This window comes from Chelonia mydas, chromosome 7 (assembly GCF_015237465.2).
Source record: "Chelonia mydas isolate rCheMyd1 chromosome 7, rCheMyd1.pri.v2, whole genome shotgun sequence".
Taxonomy (NCBI): Eukaryota; Metazoa; Chordata; order Testudines; family Cheloniidae; genus Chelonia; species Chelonia mydas.
In genome coordinates this window covers 67,352,295-67,378,413 of record NC_057853.1, presented here as the reverse complement: position 1 = coordinate 67,378,413, position 26,119 = coordinate 67,352,295, and the positions used below count along the sequence as shown (strand labels likewise).

General features: G+C 42.1%; 1 protein-coding gene and 1 pseudogene across 1 annotated transcript in view; both read right to left on the bottom strand.

The window, feature by feature from the left end:
• LOC102939808 (pulmonary surfactant-associated protein D) overlaps positions 1–4,108 on the bottom strand; it is a 29,587-nt gene extending 25,479 nt beyond the window's left edge. The window contains exon 1 of the mRNA XM_043550875.1: positions 4,017–4,108. The gene's annotated coding sequence lies outside the window, so the exon portion shown is untranslated. The remainder of the gene's footprint in view (positions 1–4,016) is intronic.
• Positions 3,954–8,072, bottom strand: LOC122466532 (annotated as a pseudogene).
• Positions 8,073–26,119: the final 18,047 nt, after the last annotated feature.

Here is a 26,119-nt window from a genome sequence, read left to right as displayed (position 1 = left end):
GCTAGGATAACCTCACTGGCACCTGACCAAAATGACTAATGAGGAGACAAGATACTTTCAAAGCTGGGGGCGGGGGGGAGAAGCAAAGGGTTCTCTCTGTCTGTGTGATGCTTTTGCCGGGAACAGAAAAGGAATGGAGTCTTAGAACTTAGTAAGTAATCTAGCTAGATATGCATTAGATTCTGTTTTGTTTAAATGGCTGAAAAAATAAGCTGTGCTGAATGGAATGTAGATTCCTGTTTTTGTGTCTTTTTGTAACTTAAGGTTTTGCCTAGAGGGATTCTCTGTTTTGAATCTGATTACCCTGTAAGGTATTTACCATCCTGATTTTACAGAGGTGATTCTTTTAGTTTTTTTCTTCAACTAAAATTCTTCTTTTAAGAACCTGATTGCTTTTTCATTGTTCTTAAGATCCAAGGGTTTGGATGCAAATTGGTGAGGATTTTTATCAAGCCTTCCCCAGGAAAGGGGGTGTAGGTTTTGGGGAGGATTTTGGGGGGAAAGATGTTTTCAAGCGGGCTCTTTCCTGGTTATATATTTGTTAGATGCTTGGTGGTGGCAGCAATAAAGTCCAAGGGAAAAAGGAAAGTAGTTTGTACCTTGGGGAAGTTTTAACCTACGCTGGTAAAAATAAGCTTAGGGGGTTTTCATGCAGGTCCCCACATCTGTACCCTAGAGTTCAGAGTGGGGAAGGAACCCTGACACAAGGGTTTTAGTTCCATTTTAAAGAGAGTCCTGGATGAGGGAGTCTTTCCACAAATGAATGAGACTTGGTAAGTTTGGTTGACAAAGCATCAATGGTAGTTTTGAAGAAAAGAAGAGTAAACAAAATCTCGCTGAACTCCATCTGCCTACAAAGAAAATGCTGGTGGCTTTGCAGAAGATGGAATTGTGTATCTAAATTAAATAGGTAAGGTTAACAAATAAATCTTACGTGAGAAAAAAGTTAATTATCTCCATACATTACCAAATTAAAAACTAAAATTTAATTTTCTTTTTTCCTATTTTGCACTTCACTCAGTTTAGAAAATGAAAATAGGCTAGTCATTGTCACTTTATTTCAGGGTGGAGTCTTCCGTACCTGCTCCCTCTGTGTAATATCTTCTTCCACAAGCAAGTAAGGATGACAGTATCTGTCTTTTGCTTGTCAGTTTCCCTTTTGAATTCTCATGGCTGTGTTTTGGATTACCTAGGAAACTGACTTGCTGCTGACAACCATTTTTAGCAATGAGTTCCCTGAACTGGTGCTAAAAACAGTTTTAATGACAGCGTAGAGGGGAGAAAGCTATTTTGGCAGTGTTAAAATGATCTTGAATGGGCCTTCAAAGTTAGTTTCTACTAGGAAGCCATCATATAACGTTATCTAAATTTTCAAAGATTAAATTCTCTCTTAGATTTCTGAGTAATGTGGGAATATTAGAGAGACAAGGTGGGTGAGGAAATATCTTTTATTGGACCAGCTTCTGTTGGTGAGAGAGCCAAGCTGTGTCTCTAATATCCCAGGGCTGATACAGCTACAACTACGCTGCATACAATAATGTGGAGATAGTTTAGTTGACGTGAGCCACCCATCCATAATGCAGTCATGTGTCTCCAAGTAGATATGAGATGCTCTCTCTATAATCCAATCCTAAAGTCAAGTTACATTCTTGGCTGCAGATCTTTGCAGAAAGAATGTACTCACTGATATTATCAACCAGGAAAACAACTTTTGATTTCTCTTTCCCATATTATGGCTGACACCGTGTTTCTGTCAGGGACAGTTTATTTTGCATTCGTTTATTAATGTTTCTATACGGTATTAGTTTTGAAAAACACAGCAACCAGACCGGTGATGGTCATTCAGATCAATGAGCTTAGTCTCGATGATTTTCTGGCTCATCCCATTGCCTTTTGTTACCGTTTTGAATCTGTCAACAACCGTGGGATAGGACACATGCTGCTGCTTTGATTTAAGGCTGGCTAAATTAATTGACTTAACTGTGTGCAAAGATGACTGTATTGCTAGGGTAAGTAATTTTTAGGGTGTGTAGGTGTTTATGTACGTGTGTGCTTGGTTTTTAAATGGAAAATGCCTCGTATTTTTTATTACTCGTGTACATGACTTGGTTTCCCTGTTCAGTTTTGTATTGATTCCTGATGGAATGCATAGGTAAATCAAAAGGGACTGTTAAAGGACCAAGCAGGAAAGGCATGATACACGCCTTCAAAGGAATTAAGATAACAATGGCTGGGCCATCAACTGGGGGGCAGAAGTGATCTATCTGGCATGAGCCAGGCTGTGATGTTTTACCCATTTTAAGGCTCAGCCTAATGTCTAAATCCTTATAAAGGCTAGCCGGCAGAAAAAGAAGGGAGTTAAGTGAGTGGCCAGCCACGCTCTTCAGTGTGGCAATGAAAAGAGTCATGCTCAGAAAAGAGATGACTCAGAAAGAGCCAACTCAGAGATGGGGAATCAGATGGACCTGCCTGAGCTATGGATAGAGAGGTTAAACTAGGTAAGGGAATGTTCATCTAGGACTCTTTTTTTTTATTAATAAAGTTGCTTTTGAATAAATGAGATGACATCACTAAAATGAGGAAGCAAAGATCTTCACTTTATGGGACCATAGTAACTACGTATCCACAGTAACATAGTTGAGTCCATGAAGATCTTGAAACAAGTTCATCATATCTCAGAGCAGGACAAACACAGAGATAAGGTGCTTTACCAACTACCAGCAAAGTAAGGCTTCAAGGCATCGTTGAAAGCTGCTTTAGATAGAATAGATTTCCCTCTGGAAATTCTGGGTAAATGGACTGGAGTCCCTTTATTTCAAGTACTATTCATGTTATGGCAACTAAGCATATTTCTAGAAATTCTTTCTGACCCCTCTATAATCAGTGGTATTATCACACCAGGGTCCCTATGAGCAGTGAAGCTTTCCCTTGACACTGTATGATCAACATTAGGTGCTAGCCTAAACAAAAGTGAATAAAAAAATGAAACAAGAAGCATTAATCCACCAAAAGTCTGTCAAACCACCAAGCAGTGTGTTATCTTGTATTACTGGCCTTTGTCCTATCTCCCATTTCCCTTATCTCCTCCTCCAATTTGTCTTCTCTGTCTTGTCTCTATTTAGATTGTAAAATCTTTGGGACAGGAATTTTGTCTGTCTGTAAAGTGCCATGGCATTTGTATAATGGGACTTAAATCCACAATGAGCCCAAACTCCCGTGGGCTATCAAGGGACACATGACCCACAAGCTTCTAGAATTCCCCCCATTTCAATAACCTGAGAACAAGGCTATAAATAAGCATACTGTAGACCTGTAAATGGCTTTAAACAGAGATTAATGGAAATCTAGCATTTCCATTCTTACACTTGGGCTTGTCTACACTGGCGCTTTACAGTGCTGCAACTTTCTCACTCAAGCGTGTGAAAAAACACCCCCTGGAGTGCAGCAAGTTTCAGCGCTGTAATGCACCAGTGTAGTGGTACCTATGCCTCTTGTGGAGGTGTTTTATTTAGAGCACTGGGAGAGAGCTCTGCCCTGACTACACAAGCCACCTTAAAGCACTGCCGTGGCAGCGCTTTAGCATTGCCAGTGTAGACTAGCCCTTCTCTGCTGGAACTATGTGGCACAGAATGGTCATCTTTTGGCCTTTGACATAAGATACATCCGTGATCTGTATTCTCCGTCAGTTCCTCGTGATAGTTGTTTTTATTTAAGTCTGAAACTGTGTAGGTCTCAATTTCTCACAGCACTTGTAGTATTCTTCAGTTTTAGCCAGCTCAGGACACAGATCAAAGTTGCATGATTACTTTATTGCAATGCAATTCGTCACAATAGAAATTTCATCAAAATTCAGCATATCTATACCTTTACATCACTAATGCATCACAGTATGCAAAATGCGAGGCTATTGTAAATCAACAAGGTTATATAATTATTAAAGCTGCAAGCCCACTTGCACTAACTGATTTTAACGTAAACCACAAGGACAGGGAGATTAAAATTCACATATTATTAACCGTTTTTCATTACAGGATTTGTCATTCCATTTGCCATCTGCATACATTTCTACAGAGTCTTCCACTCCAAAATGATTATTTGGTTCTCCTGCAGCCCAGTTTGAGTATCCTATTGCTTCACCGCTTAGATACTGAAATGTACCTTCTGTTTGTATATCGTTTATTCCAATAAATGCTTTTTTGTTATGACGAACTACTATTTGTTGTATGGCGCTGTTCTCTGCAGAACTCCTTGGAGAAGCAAGCAGGCCACCAGCTTGGGAACATGTGTCTTTTGAGGTCTCAAAGTCACCTTCAGAGCCATTGGTTTCGAATGTTTTTTCACGGCACTACTTCCATTTATGAAAAACCATGCTAGAAAAAACACAGAAGCACAGTACATCTAAGTTTATTTTTTCACACACTATTCTTTACATTAGAGTAACAGGTTCTAGGACCCTGAAGCAAGAGGCAGTTATTTTTGTTGATTCATTCTGTCAGACCTGCTGAGACTTATGTACACTAACCCAGAAGTTTAAAAGGGGAAGAATATGTTACTGGTACAGAGAAAACTATGGACAGAGGCAAAAGGTCTCAGGAAGACCCTGTCACAACCAGGAAAAATCTTAGGTTGAGGTTTATGCTTTATTATTGTTATTTCAGTTAGCAATGAAGGCATAGCTGAGGAAGTTTTTATTATCCTAGAGAGCAGAGTGGGAATTGTACACAGTACCAGAGTTTGAATACAATTAACCACTGCTAGCTTAAAATATTGCCATATCACTATTGTAAGGTATGGTGTTTGGGAACATTACTGCAGTACTTTTTATGAGGCCAGGCCCATTGTCCTTGATATGGCACAGTGAGAAGTCCTGTCATCATTATATTATCTCAATTAGCATTTGCACCTCTTTTTACATATAAGAATCAAGGGATTGTTTCTGTTCCAGAGAAAGTAAATGGGAAATCAAGGGGCAGAATGAGGCCACACATGCTGTTGATGTCAGATAGTGGTTGTCTCCCACTATTCTTTTTGGTCACAGAACAAATCAAATAACATTTCAGACACAAAATGGACCCTACCCAAGCCACACTATTTCATCTTAAGTATACTTTGAATGGGATTCTTTTAGGACTTGATCCCACAGCTATTCTCAGAGGGACTTTCCTAATTACACCAAAGTGGAGACCTGCCAAGGCTAACAATACACGTGAGAGGAGGGTTAGACCTGTACTGCCCATATTGTAGAATTGAGTTACTTTACTAAAACTTCCAACAAGTAAACAGAAGTTTGGAGAATGAATGAATAGCAAGAAGCCCAGATCAGACACCAGATATGAATCCTTTTTAACTCTGAAGAAGTGGCGATGTAGATCTGCATCTAAATTACTCCAAATTACTCTCACTGACTGGAATGAACAGCACTTCATTTGTCTTACCATTTTGGATTTTGCTGACAGTAGCTTTCAGGCCCTTCGGTTGCCCTTGCAAATCCCTTATTTCAGTTTTTAAAAGCTCACATTCTGAAGGAGAAAATAATAGTATTATTCTTATTGTGTCACATTAAAATATGGAAGGTTTTCTAAAAGCTTTAAAAAGCCAGAGAAGTGATCTCCAGAACTAGTAATGAATCACAAGTGTAACACCAAATAAACTGTTTTTGATTTCTTGGTTCCTCAAGAAGATTCAACAAGTTTAAAACTTAGGTGTTGAGGCCACAGGTCTACTGAAAGTAAAAGGGAAACTACCCGTTGAGTGCAATTCTTAATAGCCCCTGCCGCAATGCTAGCTTTTCAATTCAACTGTAAAAGCTAAAAATTAGAAGCAGGAGACAACATAGTTAGGAAAATAAAGCCTTGGAAATTAGAACAAAGTTAATTAGCAAAGTTCTGAGGAGAGTTGTGAAGAACATGTGCACTCACTAGAAGCCCACTTGACTTTGGCAGTAGGTACAACTATCATGAACAAATTTCATGAACAAGAACTGAAATCATTTGTACAGCTGCTCCTGGTGAACCCTTGTAGGACTTCTTCCTTGTCTTCCAGCAGCACATCCTTCATCCCACAAACTCAGGGATCAGGTATCCACCACTGTGGTATTTGTCTCCTGTAGGATGCTACTCTTAGACGTTTGAGTTCATCAGACTAACCCTTCAAGCCTTGCTTACTTCCCTCCATTGCAAACCAGACTGTCTGGTTTCCCCAGAGCCCACCTCTGAGTATTTCTTCAACACTCAGAAAGAAGCAGCAAAGCCCAACTGGAACATTTATGAAATGAAAACCATTAAAAAGTCTATAATAGCCTCTATATATGCACTCTTTGGCTTCTTCTTTACCCTCCCTCAAAATAAGTGCACTGCTTACTTCTGCCTCCACTGTCTCCCATTGGTCCTTCTGCACCTCTGTCTGCTTTTGGTCCAGGGGATACATCCTTTCCTGGAAGACCTGGTATCCTTCTTAATCCTTGCAATCCAATATGTTTATTCAGGGAAAAGGAAGAGACAAAAATAAAGCAAGTAAACAATTGAATTTGTAGGTGTTATAAGAGGTTGTGATTGCTGTCATAATTACTGATGGATCAAGAAAAAGACCATCATGAATTTTGGGAAAAGTTCAGATCCTGATCCAGGTTCAAACTTTATAGCTTGACTCCACTGCTATAATCAGAATATCAAATTCAAACATCTGAAACTTGTTCAGAAGTTTGGTTTGGATTCACTTCTTAATGGAAATATTAGTACGTGAGTGTAGCTGGAATTCTTAAAATGTTTCTGAGCATGTACAGATAAAGCCACATTTTCAAGAGACCTTGGAAACAGATTTTCTGGTGCCCAAAATCCACACTTGGATCCAGATTTTCAGAAGAATATAAACTCTCTCATTGTGTCATTTGTGACTGATATTCAAAATAACTCAGCACTCAGTGCACTGTTTTGAAAATATAGAGCTTAAATGGGAGCTATGCTCTTTTGAAAACCTAGCCCATAATCCCTTGTGCCTCCATTGCCCATCTGCAAAATGGAGATACTACTCCCATCTTTCTTTCTCTCTCATCTTACTCTGCAGTTCCCGGTTTTCTAGAAAAAACATTCACAGGAATAATTTACTGAATTTTATTGTCTATTTGTATACTACAGATTAAGTAACATGAGCTTTTGTTTCTCAGCTGTGTTCTTCAGGGCAGAGATTTTCTCTTACCTTGTTTTATGCAGATTGCCTAACAAGATGGTTTTCAGATCTCAGTTAGGGACTCTAAGTGATATTGTAATACAAATAAATACTAAGTACAGTGTAATTAGAGAATAACTTTCTATAGTAACTTCTAGAGAGTAGGCTGAATGCCCCTTCATCCTTTGCCTTTGTCTGCAGCAGTGAGACCTAAACAACTCTTCCAGGGTCTGTCTCTTCAGTGCCAATTCAACTTATTTTGGGGCTTGAAAAGACCAGAATGTATATCACCCTGGTGTTGGCCATCTGCTGACACTGCCAAAAGTGCTATTAATCTTATTTATGGTGTGTGTTTCTGTGTGCGTGTCTTAATCACCAAGAAATGTACTGAAACATCCAAGTCATTTCACATAGACCATAGGACAGTCATTGGCTGGTAACAAGTTTCAGACACTGCCAGTCTGGAGCAGATTCAAAACTGGTGGCCTGGAGGTAAAAGGCTCTAGCGAATAATTTCTAACCTAGCTTTTATTTGACTTTGAACAATACTGTTAGTTTCATCCTAGTGTTTTAGTAATTAGCAATAAATTAAGGATCTCCAGTTTTTTCATGCTTGACAAATGTTTTTGCTCAAGTTCCATGTAGCTACATGATTTGAATTATGCTTCCTTTTTTTAAAATACAAATCTGACCAACTGGTGAACAGTAAGTAAATATTTCTATTCCTCGATCTCCTTTTTCACCTTTAGGGCCATCTTTCCCATCACTTCCTGATAATCCGTTCTGAGCAGATCCGCACAGAACAAGTGTACTTGCATTCCGATGAGAACCTGAGCAAGATTTGAGTTGGAAGTTGTCACCAGAGTTAACACCAAGACAAAAGTGTTGAATGTCGGAAGTAGCAGCATTGTTTGATTCCTAGCCTGTGAAAAATCAGTTAAAGAATTACCCTAAAGCAGTGGTGGGCAACCTGTGGCCCGTGCCACTTCCCACAGCTCCCATTGGCCAGGAATGGTGAACCGCAGCAATTGGGAGCTGCGGGCAGTCATGCAAATGTAAACAAATGGTCTGGAGGCCAGCCAGCAGCTTGCACTGATGGGCTGCGTGCGTCCCGTGGGCCGTAGGTTGCCCACCACTCCCCTAATGGCATTTTGAGTGCAAATAAGCTCTTTACGTTGCAATATTACACATTGGCTATATAAAAGCATGCTAAATGTCTCCTTCCTAAAACATTTTAGTAGTAGTAGTTTGTTATTTTTTTTAAATCAGAGCTTCAGTGCTCATGAAAACACTTCTTAACTATTCTTTACTCAGATCTTAATGAAGTACCCCTAATTATTGGAATTTGTCCTGCTCCAAAAAACCCACAGCTTGAAACAAAAAAAGCAGCAAATTTCAGTTAAGTCCCATCAGGTTGCCCGCAAACATAATCCTTAAAGTTTTAGTAAACAACTGCTTTTAAGAAAGTGAATTTTTTTCAGCCCTGCACAAGTGCACTGGGGATGGTGTAGAAGTGAATACCAAGGACTTGCACTTGGTAATACAGCTGCATGTTTTCAAATCAAAAAACTGAGTGTCTCTGGATTAAGTTTAGAAGTGTGTGCAACAAGAGTGATGTAGTGGTGGGAGTCTGCTATAGACCACTGGACCAGGGGGATGAGGTAGATGAGGCTTTCTTCTGGCAGCTCACGGAAGCTACTAGATCGCACGCCCTGATTCTCATGGGTGACTTTAATTTTCCTGATATCTGCTGGGAGAGCAATACAGCGGTGCATAGACAATCCAGGAAGTTTTTGGAAAGCGTAGGGGACAATTTCCTGGCGCAAGTGCTAGAGGAGCCAACTGGGGGGGCGCTTTTCTTGACCTGCTGCTCACAAACCGGGTAGAATTAGTGGGGGAAGCAAAAGTGGATGGGAATCTGGGAGGCAGTGACCATGAGTTGGTTGAGTTCAGGATCCTGACGCAGGGAAGAAAGGTAAGCAGCAGGATACGGACCCTGGACTTCAGGAAAGCAGACTTCGACTCCCTCAGGGAACGGATGGGTAGGATCCCTTGGGGGACTAACATGAAGGGGAAAGGAGTCCAGGAGAGCTGGCTGTATTTCAAGGAATCCCTGTTGAGGTTACAGGGACAAACCATCCCGATGAGTCGAAAGAATAGTAAATATGGCAGGCGACCAGCTTGGCTTAACGATGAAATCCTAGCGGATCTTAAACATAAAAAAGAAGCTTACAAGAAGTGGAAGGTTGGACATATGACCAGGGAAGATATAAAAATATTGCTCGGGCATGTAGGAATGATATCAGGAGGGCCAAATTGCACCTGGAGCTGCAGCTAGCAAGAGATGTCAAGAGTAACAAGAAGGGTTTCTTCAGGTATGTTGGCAACAAGAAGAAAGCCAAGGAAAGTGTGGGCCCCTTAATGAATGAGGGAGGCAACCTAGTGACAGAGGATGTGGAAAAAGCTAATGTACGCAATGCTTTTTTTGCCTCTGTCTTCACTAACAAGGTCAGCTCCCAGACTGCTGCGCTGGGCATCACAAAATGGGGAAGAGATGGCCAGCCCTCTGTGGAGATAGAGGTGGTTAGGGACTATTTAGAAAAGCTGGACGTGCACAAGTCCATGGGGCCGGACGAGTTGCATCCGAGAGTGCTGAAGGAATTGGCGGCTGTGATTGCAGAGCCATTGGCCATTATCTTTGAAAACTCGTGGCGAACGGGGGAAGTCCCAGATGACTGGAAAAAGGCTAATGTAGTGCCAATCTTTAAAAAAGGGAAGAAGGAGGATCCTGGGAACTACAGGCCAGTCAGCCTCACCTCAGTCCCTGGAAAAATCATGGAGCAGGTCCTCAAAGAATCAATCCTGAAGCACTTGCATGAGAGGAAAGTGATCAGGAACAGCCAGCATGGATTCACCAAGGGAAGGTCATGCCTGACTAATCTAATCGCCTTTTATGATGAGATTACTGGTTCTGTGGATGAAGGGAAAGCAGTGGATGTATTGTTTCTTGACTTTAGCAAAGCTTTTGACACGGTCTCCCACAGTATTCTTGTCAGCAAGTTAAGGAAGTATGGGCTGGATGAATGCATTATAAGGTGGGTAGAAAGTTGGCTAGATTGTCGGGCTCAACGGGTAGTGATCAATGGCTCCATGTCTAGTTGGCAGCCGGTGTCAAGTGGAGTGCCCCAGGGGTCGGTCCTGGGGCCGGTTTTGTTCAATATCTTCATAAATGATCTGGAGGATGGTGTGGATTGCACTCTCAGCAAATCTGCGGATGATACTAAACTGGGAGGAGTGGTAGATACGCTGGAGGGGAGGGATAGGATACAGAAGGACCTAGACAAATTGGAGGATTGGGCCAAAAGAAATCTGATGAGGTTCAATAAGGATAAGTGCAGGGTCCTGCACTTAGGACGGAAGAATCCAATGCACCGCTACAGACTAGGGACCGAATGGCTAGGCAGCAGTTCTGCGGAAAAGGACCTAGCGGTGACAGTGGACGACAAGCTGGATATGAGTCAGCAGTGTGCCCTTGTTGCCAAAAAGGCCAATGGCATTTTGGGATGTATAATTAGGGGCATAGCGAGCAGATCGAGGGACGTGATCGTTCCCCTCTATTCGACACTGGTGAGGCCTCATCTGGAGTACTGTGTCCAGTTTTGGGCCCCACACTACAAGAAGGATGTGGATAAATTGGAGAGAGTCCAGCGAAGGGCAACAAAAATGATTAGGGGTCTAGAACACATGACTTATGAGGAGAGGCTGAGGGAGCTGGGATTGTTTAGTCTACAGAAGAGAAGAATGAGGGGGGATTTGATAGCTGCTTTCAACTACCTGAAAGGGGGTTCCAAAGAGGATGGCTCTAGACTGTTCTCAATGGTAGCAGATGACAGAACGAGGAGTAATGGTCTCAAGTTGCAGTGGGGGAGGTTTAGATTGGATATTAGGAAAAACTTTTTCACTAAGAGGGTGGTGAAACACTGGAATGCGTTACCTAGGGAGGTGGTAGAATCTCCTTCCTTAGAGGTTTTAAGGTCAGGCTTGACAAAGCCCTGGCTGGGATGATTTAACTGGGACTTGGTCCTGCTTCGAGCAGGGGGTTGGACTAGATGACCTTCTGAGGTCCCTTCCAACCCTGATATTCTATGATTCTATGATTCTATCATAGCTACAGCACATTAACTGGTTGAAATGAAGCCAGGCCTCCCCCCTAGGGATTACCTGGACCAGCTAACACATGTTAACTGCCATGTTTACAGTAGGATTTTAACATATGTTAAATTACACTTTTTTTCCTGGTGAAGACAAGGAAAGGTTTGCCTATACTATCTAATACATTATGAACTAATACTATCTAATACATTATGAACTAATACTGTCTAATACATAAGACAGTAACATAGAGGAGAAAAAGAGTAATGCAAACTACATCATCAGTTTTTCCATGAGTCCTAGTTCCATTGCAAGAGACCAAAAGAGTCTCACTCATTCAAAAGGCCTATCTACCATGAGAAATGATTGAAGTGCTAGTGTGCTGAAGTGGGATTTGTCCAGTTCCCGAGTGTTCTTGAAACTTGATAGAATGCTTTCCGCAACAATGCTGAAGAAAACATGTTTATTCTTTCAGCCTGGTTCATCTAGACTCATTGCTGACAACAATTGTCAGCATGTGGTCAATTTCCTAGTGTAGACAGGCCTAACGATCAGTCCAGAGTTCTAAGGAATAAGAGCTCCATGCCATTCTTTCTGTTATTTTTGTCCACGTGCTGTTCCAGCGGAAGACTAAGGATAATTACAGACCTCCAGATTAGACTATTTTAAAACTTAAATAAATAAAAGTAATATGCAAGAGGATGATTTATAAGGCTGAATAAGAATAGAAAAGTTTTCAAGAACTTAATTTCCATATAAAGGAAATGCAGTGTTGTATCACAAAGACCACCCCTGTACCTGGGACATGACAATCAGAAAGTGAAGCTCCTGAGAAAATAATGAAAGTACAACTAATAAATCCACTGTCATTGTCTAAACGGAGAGAGTTACAAATTAGAGAAAGATAAATTAGACTTTAATTAGTAATTCAGTTTATTCAATCTAAGATATTATTAACAGAGGGAATGGGCCAGATCCTCACCTGTGGGAAATCAATGGAGTTACGCTGATGTATGGCAGGTGAAGATCTGGCCCAGGAGTTTAATCAACTCTATCCTTCTAATGAAAAAAAAATCATGCCACCTTCCTGTCCCCAAGCACTTTTCTCTGTGGGCAAATATTAGTTCAAGCAAGTTTTCTGTTTACTTTACTTTTTGTTTAAACTACCATTAGCTCTCTGCTCAATTAGGCAAAACTGCCAAATCTCACAAATCTGAGGGAGACATCTCATCTGGGATTAATTGTATGAAAGCTCTCCTCTTGAGAAGGACTTTGCAGTATGTTTTAATGAGCCAGTCATGATCTGAATTCTTTTTAAAATGTCCATTATTCCAGTTGTCAAGGTGACAGCCCAGTGGAACTGAGCTGATCACCACCCAAGTGCCCCATCCTAGCCTGAGGTCACTGTACAGGAGTCTGCCTCACTTTTCATTTCAAGGGACTTCTTAAATAAACCCTGCACACACAGTCCAAAGGCAATTAAAACACTCCCTTTCTGGGGTCCAATTTATTTAGTCTTGACCTACATGCGCCCTTCAGGCCCCAACCCCAGTTCAGTGTCTTTCTCCTCTGAGGTAGGGAGTCCCCAGCCCTCCTTCCTGGAGTTTTGTCCCAATTCAATGGCTCTTTCTCTTTCTTCAACCAGGAGTTTGGCCCTCCAGGCCCCAACTCTTGTTCAATGTCCTTCTTCTCTTAGATAGGAAGTCCCCAGTCCTCCTTCCTAAAGCTGGGTCACAGTTCAATATTTCCCTGCAAGAGACAGTCTTGCTCCCTACGGCAGCTTCCTCACACCAGCTACAGTTTCTCAGGCTTCTGCTTTCTGAGCATTCCTCCACCCATCTCTGCAGCTTCCTGCACTCTTCTAGGGGAATCACTTGACCCTTGCTCAGGTGTGTCTGTTTAGTAACTAGGGTTGGCTGGCTCTCGCACACAATGGGCTACATCACCCCATTACACTCAGTCTCAAAATACTTTAAGGCCCTCTGAACCCTGGGAAATTGATCCATTGCTGATGACTTTTGTCAGCAATGGTTTTCCTTAATTGGTGCTGAAAACATTGTTTCCAGCAGTGTTACAAAACCATTCTTGAATGGGACTTCAGGTCAGTGTCAACTGGGAACCCACTTACAATGTTATCTAACTTTGCAGAGATTAAATTCTTTCTTTGATTTCTTGATTAATATAGGGACAGTCTAGTTGATATGGTCCCTCCATCTGTAATGCAGACAGCTGTCTCCAGGCATTTATTAGATGCCTTTCATAGAATATCAGGGTTGGAAGGGACCTTAGGAGGCCATCTAGTCCAACCCCCTGCTCAAAGCAGGACCAATTCCCAAGTTTTGGCCCAGATCCCAAATGGCCCCCTCAAGGATTGAACTCACTACTCTAGGTTTAGCAGGCCAATGCTCAAACCACTGAGCTATCCCTCTGCGCCCCCCCCCCCTCGCCCCGTTCTCTACTTTCCAGCCCTAAAGTCAAGTTAAAACTCTTGACTGCAGATCTTTAGGAAAAACATTTCACACAGTAATATCATTCTGATGGACTGGTGATAAGCTGTAATAAGATGAACAAACCTTATGGAATTAAGATAAACTTTACTGAATTAAGTTGAACCTTATTGAATTAGGGTTAACATCTGTGGGGTTCATTGTATTAAACATGTAATTGTGTATATGTTATTGTGGTATTTTATGTACCTCCTCTACTGGGGGTGCGGGAGAGGCTAATACACTTCATCTGTTATCAACCCTTTAATGCCAATTTTCTGGGAAGAAATGGATATACTAGCTCAAACAATTTTCCAGGGGCCAACAGACAAATAAAGGATTTTTGGATAAATACCCTGGGGTTTAGTTCCTCCTTCATGATCCAGCAAATGGACAGGACCCTAGTCCACAGAGGGCCCCAATCCTTAGGGAAGGATTGGAAGACTCATAACAGTAGGTGCATGTCCTAAGCTGAAGCTCTGATGAATTTGTAACCACAAGGAAGCCCCTAGCGTGGGTATCGAAAGACTGCTCTTGCCTGAGCCCATGTGAGAGTTGGGATGAATTCTAATAAGCTTATCAGCATGTGTGCACGTTCTTTCATTGTATTTAATATGTTTCAGCTGTAAACCTCTCCTGGCATTAGGTGCCTATGCTGTAAGAAACTGGTGGCGGCAGACTTCCCAGGATTAAGCCCAGCGGTTAGGGTACTCACCTGGGACGTGGGAAAAGGGATTTGAACTAGGAACTGCCTCCTTTCAGGAGAGCGCTCGAACCAAGTGAGCTATGGGACATTCCAATGTGGCTCTCTCACAGTCTCTCCTGTTAAAGCTGTTCCACTGTGGATAAAGAATGTTAAAAAGTTACTGGAGCAGTGGGACTGGCCCCTGGATCTCCCACTCCAAAGTGAGAGCTCTATCCATCAGGCTATAGTGTCATTCATGCTTTCTCTTTCTGGCCCAGTGATTCTGTATCCACAGTGGAACAACTTTAACAGGAGAGAGCCCCCACCCCATCAGAATATCCTCTGGCTCAGTGGCTAAAACACTCACTGGGAGGTGGCAGATGCCATTTCAAATCCCTTTTCCTTTTCCAGTGGAGGGGAGACATGAACTGGTGATCTCCGACAGCACAGGTGAATATACTAACCACTGGGCTAAAAGTTATCAGAGTGGCCCTACCAAATTCACGGTCCATTTTAGTAAATTTCACGATCATAGCATTTAAAAAATCTTGAATTTCACGGTTTCAGATATTGAAATCTTACATTTCACAGCGTTGAAACAAAGCATGAATATGTATTTAAAATGGCAAAATATAAATATGTAAAGCCCTTAAGTTAACATAAGCTGTGAAAAAAAGTTCTGGTTTCAAATGTCATTAATTGAATGGGAGCATGGAGTATCCTAAAACTGTGTCTTTCTTCATTCCATCTCTGTGCTGAGAACACCTGTCCGTGTTTAGATGCAGCTCTTTCTCCATCCATGGAGTTTACTGGAATTGTCAGACAGTGCCGAGCTAGCCTTGTGAGGTGGGGGTCTTCTGCCTTCCACTGAAGATCAAGTTCACCATCAGCATGTTCATTTGTGTAGGGTCAAAAATATGTACCGCTTTTAGGAAGCCTGCTCCAGGTTGTTGAAACTTTTGAGCCATTTTTTCTGTATCGCTTGACTCTTCCCCATATCAGTAATATTGTTGAAGCTTCTTTGCCATGCAAGAAAACACCTGCTGAGCACTGGCATTTAACTCAGCATTGTCAGAGTGATTTTCGTTTGACTGTCAGTCCAGAACAGTACATCCATTACTTTGTACGCTTGGTGGATTGTGACATGTGGAGATTCAAACCAAGTGATTAAGTCCATCAGTCCTGTGGCATTCTTGGCAAGGAACTGAACTTCCTCATTCAGCTGAGCATCATTTAGAAGGGTTGAAAGGTCTGTTAAAATCTGCGTTTTCGGTGTCAGTGTGAGCTCTTCTGAGACGAACTCAGAGTAGTACTTCCGTTGAGCTGCATAGTATTGTACAGCCCAAAACCAGGAATTCCAATGAGTAATGACTCTGGGAGAAGTGCAATTTTTTGTTCCCCTATTTCAGACATTTCAGTCACATTTGCAGTGTTCTGCCTATATCAAAGTTTGAGGCTAGGGCAGTGTTTAAAGATCGTTTTATGTAGCTGACCAGTTTACCAACTTTACCAAGCTCGCATCTCCACAGCTCACTGACAAGAGAAATTATATATGCATTACATCTAATTTGGACAGTATTTGGCATTAGACCTTGCGTAACAGACTTGAAAGATTTTGTCATGTAAGTTGCATTGTTGCTTATGAAAGCAGATACTTTGTCAAAGTCTGCACCGTATTTTGAAATGGTTTTAATGATCATTCGAGAAATTATAGTGTAGTTAACAGCATCCAAGTGAATGCAGTCTGCAAACACTGTTGTTAGCTTTCCTGTCTATACATCTCCAACCTTGTCAGAAATAAAATCAAACAGACCATGCAGTACATAGTTGTCTTGCTCATCAGTGAACTCATCAGAAATAATTGCAAGAGACTCACATGAGTTGAAGATTTAATCACCAGCAAAAACCTGTGGAAGGTAGTCTTGTCATAGCTTATTTTTACTTGGGAAGCAACTGACATTTTGTACATTCCATTGACTGAATTCAGGCAGCTTTGAGTGGTTAAGTTTTTCCACGGTATATTAGCACTTGCAAATGTATGCACAAGTTCCATTGTAGCTAAATGGTGGGTCTTACTGCTCTCTGTCATCTTCTTAAAAAGAGATGAAATCATTTCCCAGCAATGCCCTTTTTCTTGTTCTATGGCTTTCCAAGTCTAAGTGGCGTTGAACTGTTGCCCATCAAGGGTGATCCAACAAGACACTGCAGCTTGTACAAAACACCATTGTCATGTAGAACTTGGCTTCCAAATTCTTTCACATGACCTGCTGCAATTATGACTGTAGAGGTTTTTGATTTACTTTGGACACTCATTTTAAAACAATTCCACTTGTCTTATGGTAGGCGACCAATTGAGATCACTACAATACAAAACTGCCCTGGATGCTCATATCTACCAACCAGTGAGTTGAGCCCTGAGTGTTATTTGCTGCTGTAAAGTGTTAATCAATAAATCCTGTCAAGTTCGTGGCCTTTCTTTTTTATATTGAAACAAGCTAATAATCACATCTGGGACCTGTAACGGTACATATAGCTGCATTAGATTTTACTATAGGGTAAAAGTACACAAAACATCAGATTTCATGGTCCTTGTCGCATTTGGTAGTGCTCTAGTTATGAGGGACATCCTCCTCTCCCCAACCCCATTCTAGGTAAGCTTGCCTACAGTGGGCCGATCCTGTTGGAGAGGTCTGAGCCCACCTAATGGATTGGGCAAAGGGATGCCTATGTTTCCATGGTTCATGCACCACACTGAGGCAGAGGCGTCCAGATGTCTGGCATGGGGCTGCATTGCACATGCTCAAAGGCAGAAACATAGATGGTAGGGAACTTCTACTGCAAAAATTTAGGTGCCAAGTGAGTTTAGATACCTATAGGGTTTGGAGGCAGCTGAGAAGGGGTTTTGTGAATCTAGGTCCTGATTCTGAGATTTAGGTGCCTACAGCCTTTTGGGAATCTAACCCTTAGTATTTAAATTTAATTAGAGATTTTAAAATGGTGTACATGGCACACGATAAACTGACACAAATGTACTAAATATAAGCCTTCATAGGTACAAGACAATAGTACATGCCTACACTTGTTCAAATGGGCAATTAAAGACCTCAGCAAAGAGGTAGGTTTTGCACCTGAATCTCTGGTAATTCAAGAAGTAGCAAGTCCTGGAAAAGTTAGATCTCCATTAAGCGTACCTGTCCCTGCTCTAGGAGAGTTCAGTCCATACAACTACAAGTAGGTAACAAAGGGAGTCAAGCAATTTATCAACACACTGTGTCCCAGACCATACACAAATTCATAGATCATGAGCAATATGTTGAACTATACCTGGAAATGAGCAGATGACTAATGCAGAGTTTTCAGGTCATTTCCTATTTCCGTTTGGAAAAATACAGTTTTTAATTTCATATTTTTGTAGCTGTATCTATTTACAATAAGTACTTACGTAATTCTATCACTTTCTTACTTCTTTAATTTAGGCCTACTTAATGAATCACAAAATTCAGATCTAGATTTGGATTTCAAACAACATATAGTTTGAAAGTGTTGGGTTCTGGTTCAGCCCTTTATACGGATAGGAGCCATATGCAACATTCAGTCATAGATTCCAGTTCAGATTTCAAATCTCAGGGTCAACAAAATTTGGGACTGAATTCTAAAGAACCCCAAAGTTCAGGTGTGTTTGGATCAAGGATCCTGGCTCAAGTCCATCACGGCACAATAATTTCATACAAAAATTCAACTCCTGGCACATGGTACTCTTAGCAAAAACACAAGCATATATTGTGAAAATTGGATAAACACAAGAGCTTTGCATATCATTTAAGATCATTTCCAGTTATGTGCAATAGTAGATATGTGTTTGTTGGGATATGTAAGGGTATGCTGAAATGGTATTAGGGAGTAGAAGCACGGACAGACACCGTTTCTGCCCGTGATAAAGTGCTACCCCTCTCCCGTCCCTTCTGCTTGTTAAGGATTGATAAGCATTGCAGTTGCATGAGGAATGTGGTTGTTTAAAGGATCCCCTTTGTGCGAAGAGGTGTTATCTCCCCCCTCCCTTCCTTTCCCAGCCACATAAACAAGTTCGGGGTCATGGCCCCTTCCTCCCTTTCCTGCAAACTACTGATTAAGAGAATTCATGGCTGCAATTACTGCAAAGAAATGTATCTTCAAGGTAAAAATGTCTGTAGAATATGCTTAATGCTGTAAACAGGGGCGGGATAATTATATTCAGTATATAGCTATTAATATTCATTGTATGGGCATTCGTTACTCAATAAGGGTATTGGGGGTGTTGTAGTAAATGTAAGTATTTACATATTAATTTAGATAAAAAGAGTGTGCTGTAACTAATACAGGGCCTACTCGACAATTAGGTCGAGGGGAACAAGTACCACAAAAAAGAAGCCCATCTACTCAATCTGCCTCTGGGTCCCCCAGCTCATTCTCTAACAGTGTTCCCTAGAAAGATTTTAACAAGCTAGACTTTATTTTAGTGGGAATTTAATGACAGACCATATATTTGAAGAGCTGTCACTTAAGATATGGATAAATTGTGTCATTTAATTTGTGAAAAAAACACAACATGCAAAGCTGTTCATTCATCTCAGTGAGTTTGGTCTCTATTAACTTCTGGCTTAGCGCATTGCCTTTCAGAGTCTCTTGTAGCAACAAAGGATGGGCTTCACTGTGTTCCTTTGAAATATATCCGGTTAATATACTCCACTGTATGCAAACATTACTAAACAACTGAGTGCTTACTCAGGTTGCATTGTAAGTCTAACTATTTGTCAGGACTTACGTATAGGTTTGGGAAGGGTTATTTTATATTGTTTGTTTTTATTTTAAGAGAGGGAAGGGTTGTTTGCCTAGATGTGGGGTTTTAGTGGGCATTTCTCCTTCTCAGGTGCCACAATGCTCCTGTCCATTCTCTCCTCATCTCCCTCAAATCTGTCCACAGTCTCCCCTCTTCCTCTGCATTATTCACTGTTTATTATTTGTATTGTGGTAACTCCCAGGAGCCCCAGTCAAGCACCAGAACCCCAATGCGACAGGCACTGTACAAATGCAGAATAAAAACAGATAGGCCCTCCCTGTCCATCTAACATGAGCTCATTAATAATACTGATCCCAACTGTGGCAGAGAAAATTCAGTGACTTGTGCCTTATGAAGAGGAGAGCTTTGTTAAATATATAGATCCACTCTACCTGCTTTTAGAAATTCTAATGCATCGACAAATCCTGCCAGAAATATTTTACAGAAAGAAATATGGAGATAATCGTGTCTGATATTCCCTGATTTGTGAGATACTGAACACAGTTTTATCACATAGGCAATAGGTCCAAAAGGAATTCAGTTGTCTTGTTAAACAGTGTTTTGGATGACCAGTGCTTACAGACCTTGTTCTGTACAAAGTATCCTAAAGCACTTCACAAAATACCGGAAGTGCAGTGATTGTGCAGGAGAATGTGACAGCCGTTGTGTGCTGAGCAAGAACGTTCTTGTGTAGCTTGTCTGAGCATGGCTGATTGAAGAGGAAACGTCAGCCAGGACATTAGGACTGTGTCTGCCTCATTTGGGCCTGAACTGCACCTTTCAGTCAATGCTTTGAATTGGGGACAGTGCAGAATTCCTCACAAAGAGTTCGATAGCACAGAGGGAGGGCACACCAATTGCTTTTGCCCTTCAGAATGTGCAGCATACTACTAACCACCGTCTGTCACCCCCCCGTCGGGGCAATGTCTAGTCTCTCGGTGCTGCTTAGACACAGGGCCAATCCTGTCCCCATAAGTCACTTGAGATTTGCCTTTGGACCAGTGTCTGGTTCCAGTTGTGGTATAATTAGATACATGTTATGCATCTGAATTTCTGTTCCATGGGAAATTCCAAAATTCTACCAAAAAAAGTGTTCTGTGTCAGAATGAAATGCAGAATATTCTAAATTTCCCACAGCAGGGAAAAATACTTTTTAAAATGTTTTGGAAATCATTGAAACCTTTCATTAGAAAAAATCTGAAATAAAATTGAGGCCAGGAGCCCAAGCTCAGGGCAGGGAAACTCTGGGGGGGTCACAGCCGAGCTGGGAGCCTTGGCGCGTGGAAGCCCGATAGCCTCCATGTTTCCAGATGGTCGGCAGGGAGCCTGGAAGCCCTGAGAGCCCCTTCTCAAGCATTTTCTGATGAAAACCTGTTTCGTCACAACACTCCCACCAGCTCCACTCAACTCTTGTATTCTTTTGCCTTCTAATGATGCAAAGCTGGAGCTGGAAGTTGCTGGAATCCTCATTACATTTGTTTTTTTGTAAGTGTTTTTCCATAAGCAAAACAATGCACTTTTTAAAATCTCTTGCAGAGATACAACCAGCAGTCCCATTCATAAGGCACAGTATATGCAGGGTATAATTTCTGCCTCATTGTAAGAAAATGCCTCCAATGTGTTTTGAGGTAGAAACCATCAGCTAAAGCCAACTGTTACACAACTAATTTCATGTAAAATGAAGGAGTAGTTTCCATTCCAAGCATATTGAAAGATTCAATCAAGTAAGCTTGCCAAGAACATGAAAACTTTCCCAGAACTGTCAGTAACCAAAGACTAAATCTATGCAAAAAGCAAAGCAAACTGTATAAAGGGAGGAATTCTGCTCCTGAGAGAGTTGAAAATCTCATTTTAAATGCTTCAAGATAACGTTCTTTTGGCATGAAAATGGAATTGGAAAATACCCCCTTTGCTGGGAATAATACTATCATTGCAGGTCAGAAGGAAAGTATAATATAAAGCAATTAAATTTCCCTGGCAAGGTTTGTCTGTCAGGAGTTGCTTTTGCGGATACAGAGGCATCCAAAACAATGTTTTCACACTACGGACCTCGCAGTCAGAAGTGAAAGTGAGTTTGTGAAGGTTTAAAAAAATAAAAATCAAGGCATATAAATGGATCTTTCATTGAGTCATCATAAGGCTAGGTTTTGACGGAGATTAATTATCCTGGCATATGATAAGATGTTCCCCTTATAAATAAATGTTCACACTCAAAATCTAGGGCCCAGTTCTCCTCCCATCAAAATGATTAAGTTTTGTCATTGATTTAAATGAGAGGTGATAAATAAAATTTATCACAAGTGTTCACTTTATAATGTGGCTAAGTTGTCATATACCTGTGACTACCTCACCTGTAGTCTACCCAACTCTAATAGTTGTCCATCTCTAAAAGGATAATTAGTGAGGTAAGAAAGAGATCTTGGAGTCATCGTGGATAGTTCTCTGAAAACATCTGCTCAATGCACAGTAAAATCAAGAATGGTGTGGAGAAAGTGAATAGGGAATTGTTATTTACCTCATCACATAACACAAGAACCAGGGGCCACCCAATGAACTTAATAGGCAGCAGGTTTAAAACAAACATAAGGAAGTATTTCTGCACCTAACACACAGCCAACCTGTGGAACTTATTGCCAGGGGATATTGTGAAGGCCAGAAGCATAACTGGGTTCAAAAAAGAATTAGGTAAGTTCATGGAGGATAGTGACTATTGGCTTAACTGGGCAGGGATGCAACACCATGCTCTGGGGTGTACCTAACCTCTGACTGCCAGAGGCTGGGATTGGATGACAGGGGATGGCTCACTAGATAATTGCCCTGTTCTGTTCATTCCCTCCGAAGCATCTGGCACCAGCCACTGTTGGAAGAGAGGATACTGGGCTACATAGACCACTGGTCTGGCCCACTATGGCCATTCTTATAACTATTTCTATAGATTCCAAGCCCCTATCTTTAAACAGCTTAATTGCATGTGTCTCCAAACGATAAGCCACAAAAAAACCCTTGCCAGATAAAAATCCCCCACCCACCGCAAAGCAAACAAACAACAAAACACAGAAAAGAGACAATCCCTGCCCCGGCAGATGAACAATCTAAAGAAATGTAGAGTTAAGTTAAGAAATCAGCCTTAACTCTGACCATTTTTGCTTATCTCTTAGAAAAGTGGTTTCCCTCGATATTGTTAGAGTGCCAATCACCTTAGTGTCAGCTCATCTCCCAAAAGGACAAAGTGTGCACAGAGGTATACTTTTCTCCCCGCTCCAGTTAACAAGGGATGTACTGTTTCCCCCTACTTCTTTCCCCCCCTTACACAGTTGCTTTTTTAATGTAAGAAGCAGTAATTCAGAATGAAGATAACTAAGTATCTAACGTGAATGCTTCTGAAGCACAATAAATATTTTATAAGGAACTCACTGAGGTAACTTTAGCCTTTTTAAGCAAAAAGATAAGGGATAATTTGGGCAGGAAACTGTCTTTTATTAACCCCTCAAAGAAAATCCATCGAATACCCTCATCCCAGTCAGCCAATAGCTCTAAACTGGAGACAAACAGTGAACACGGTCAGTGGCTCCTCACGTGTCCCTTTCTCCCTCAATGCTGAACAAATGATTACAAGACCACAGAGATGCTGTCAAAGACAACAAGAGCCTTGGAGGCTGATTAGAAGAATCTTCTTTGTTCCCCCAGGGAGACCTATGAGTAATCTCTGCCAAAATAATTCACTGATGTTGGCTACCAAAGCAATAACAAAGCCAACCGCTTCTGTGCTAGGTATGTGTGACACGGGGGCCCATATGTGGTTCATTGCTCTATGTCAGCAACTCTTTTCAGGCCTGACAGGCTCACTGCACTTCACACACTGGTGTCATGATATTTCTTTAAAAGGTGACATAATATATTGTTTAAAATCTAACAAACTACTGGTCATTAACGTCACTGTGAAATGTTTGTAACAACTCTGTAGTTGAAATTACAGATCCTCTCTGATATGTCCTGGAGACTGCAAACACACAAAGTAAACAGACAGGTTTCTTGTATATAAAGGGGAAAGAAAATATGGTGGCAGATGCCTTGTCCAAGAAAGAGGGCTCTGACCTGCTGCCTCTGGGTCACCCAATGGCTCTCTCTCTCCTGAAGCAAAAGGGGAGAGTGCCTTTTTTAGGAAGTGCAGTTCAGACAAGTGATGGGTTGTGTCACCATCTGCACTGTAACCCTGGGGCCTCACAATACCTTGCTATTGCTGCTCCCAATCAACCTACCAGCGTGCAGGTCACACCCTGAGTGTCTGTGTGCTGGACAGCCCTTGTCCAGCAGCTCTGACCCCAACAGACTGTCTACAGCTCCACAGCCCTACACTGGCTTCCACCAGCCTTGGTTACAACCAGCAAGAGGATCATTTCATACTCCCAGTCCCAAATTTCCCCCAAACTGTGCGACTGTGGTGCCTGGCTGGACCACACTGAAAATGCCAACTCAGGGCAGACAGCAAGCATTGGGGCAGACAATTCCCAAGACTGGTGATTTATTCTATAGTTAGATTCAGCAAACCAGTAACAACTTCTGTAATACCACACTGGTTAACCAGAAGTCAAATACGGTCCCCCTCAGGCAATCCTGTCTTTGGCTCCCACGCAGACATCCAAGTCTACTATAGTGAGGGGTTATTGAAAACCTTATTCACCACACTTGAATGCAAGAAGACTAGACACATTGCCCATCAGGTCAATGAATATTTCAGATCTCATACAAATGCACGTTTTCAGCCAATCCTTAGTAACTAAATCTAAGTTTCATAGCAGAGACGGTGAGTCTGATTTTTAAAAGTCTTTCTGGAATCAATTTAAAAGGTTATAGTCCAGTAGAATTTGTTCAAATTCTTCCATGAGAACTTCTGGGTAAATCCAGAGTAAACCTAGAGACCTCAGTCTTGTGGCTTAGAGCTTCCCTGTCAAAGTTTAAGCAGATCTGTGATAAAAAGGATCAGGCCTGAAGTTTCTTTTATAGTTGAAGCAAACGGGGTGCTGACAGATAATTCCACCACATGGGCTTTGATGAAAGTGAGCTGACAGTTTGAGCTCTATTTAATGGATCCGTTCTCAGACAAAACGTTAAGCAATAGACATTCAGACCAGTAAAACAGTTCATTATATCAAATAATTAAGCTGAAGACAATGTAAGTAATATTATTTCCTGCAGTATCTTACATATTTGATCTTTGAGTCAATAGAATACAGAATGAAGAATTAAAAGACAGGAACAGGATTTTAGCATCTATAAGATAAATAGATCACATTATTAAACTTCTAACGAGATATAAGTAAACATAGATGAAATACACTTAGCATCTACTCTTAATTCTCTAACACTACAGGCAAACATGTTAAAGATTCAAGTCTAGTTAAAATGGCTTTGATAACTATATATAAGGAATGGCCCTGTTTACCATTTCAATGCCTCCTGTTAAGTTGTTATGGGTCACTCACCGGTTTCCCAGTCTGTCAGTGTCACAATTGGGACCACCCAGCAAGTAATAACCAAGATTGGTGGAAAAGGGTTGCCAGGCATCCTGGCTTTTGACCAGAACACCCAGTTGAAAAAGGACCCTGGAGGCTCCAGTCGGCACCACCGACCGGGCCGCTAAAAGTCTGGTCAGCAGCGCAGCACAGGGCCAGGGACTAAAGCAGGCTCCCTGCCTACCCTAGCTCCATGAAGCTCCTGGAAGTGGATGCCAGGTCCTTGCAACCCTAGGTGCATGGGTGGCCAGGGAAGCTCTGTGCGCTGTCCCCACCCTGAGTGCCGGCTCTCCAGCTCCCATTGGCTGGAAACCACAACCAATGGTGGCTGTGGGGGTGGTGCCTGCAGGCACAAAGACTGCATGTGTAGCCTCCCTGGCCACCCATTTGCCTAGGGGCTGCAGGGACCTGGTAGCCACTTCCTGGGAGCTGTGGTAAGTGCCACTGGGACCCTGCATCCCCCTCCCATGCCCCAACCCCCCCTGAATCCGTAATTTCTGGCTCCACCCAGACCCCACACCCCCAGCCCATACCCTCCCTCCCGTACTCCAACCCTCTGCCCCAGCCCGGAGCCCCCTCCTGCAACCCAAATCCCTCATCCCTGGCCCCACCCCAGAGCACACACCCCCAGCGAGAGCCCTCACCTCCTCCCACACCCCAACCCCCTACCCCAGCCCGGTGAAAGTGAGTGAGGATGGGAGAGAGTGAGGGAGGGGGGATGGAGTGAGCAGGGGCAGGGCCTCAGAGAAGGGGCGGGGCAGAGGTGTTCGGTTGTGTGCCATTAGAAAGTTGTTAACCCTATGGTGGAAGTCAGGGTGGGAGTGTTGTGCTGTAGGCAGGCTGCTGGAGTCAGAGTTGCTGATCCAGCGCCGCACAGCGCAGACACTTGGTGTGACTTGAATGCTTGTCCGCTGCTGTCCAAGTTGTGAGCCACAGCAGCAGGACATTTGAGGCACCAAGGGTACAGGGCAGGTGGTGACAAAACCCTCACTGGTCTGGATTGCACCCCAGAACATGAAAGTATGCACTGCTTTAGTTGGGCTACTGCCTGTTCCATCTGCTGCACTCCCTGTAGCTAATCGTATGGATTTCTCTTCTCCACTACCCAGTCAGAGTCAAAACACACACACACCTTCAATCACTCCTCCCTCCCCCCTATGCTTTGTTCGAAATGAGGAAGTGGAATCTCCTTTAAAATACACAGCTGCTGCTGCTGCTACTGCTGAATTCTAGTACAATATAATACTTGTAAATAATGTGTGAGGTTATCTACTCAGGTGGTGATGCCTTCAGATATTTTGGT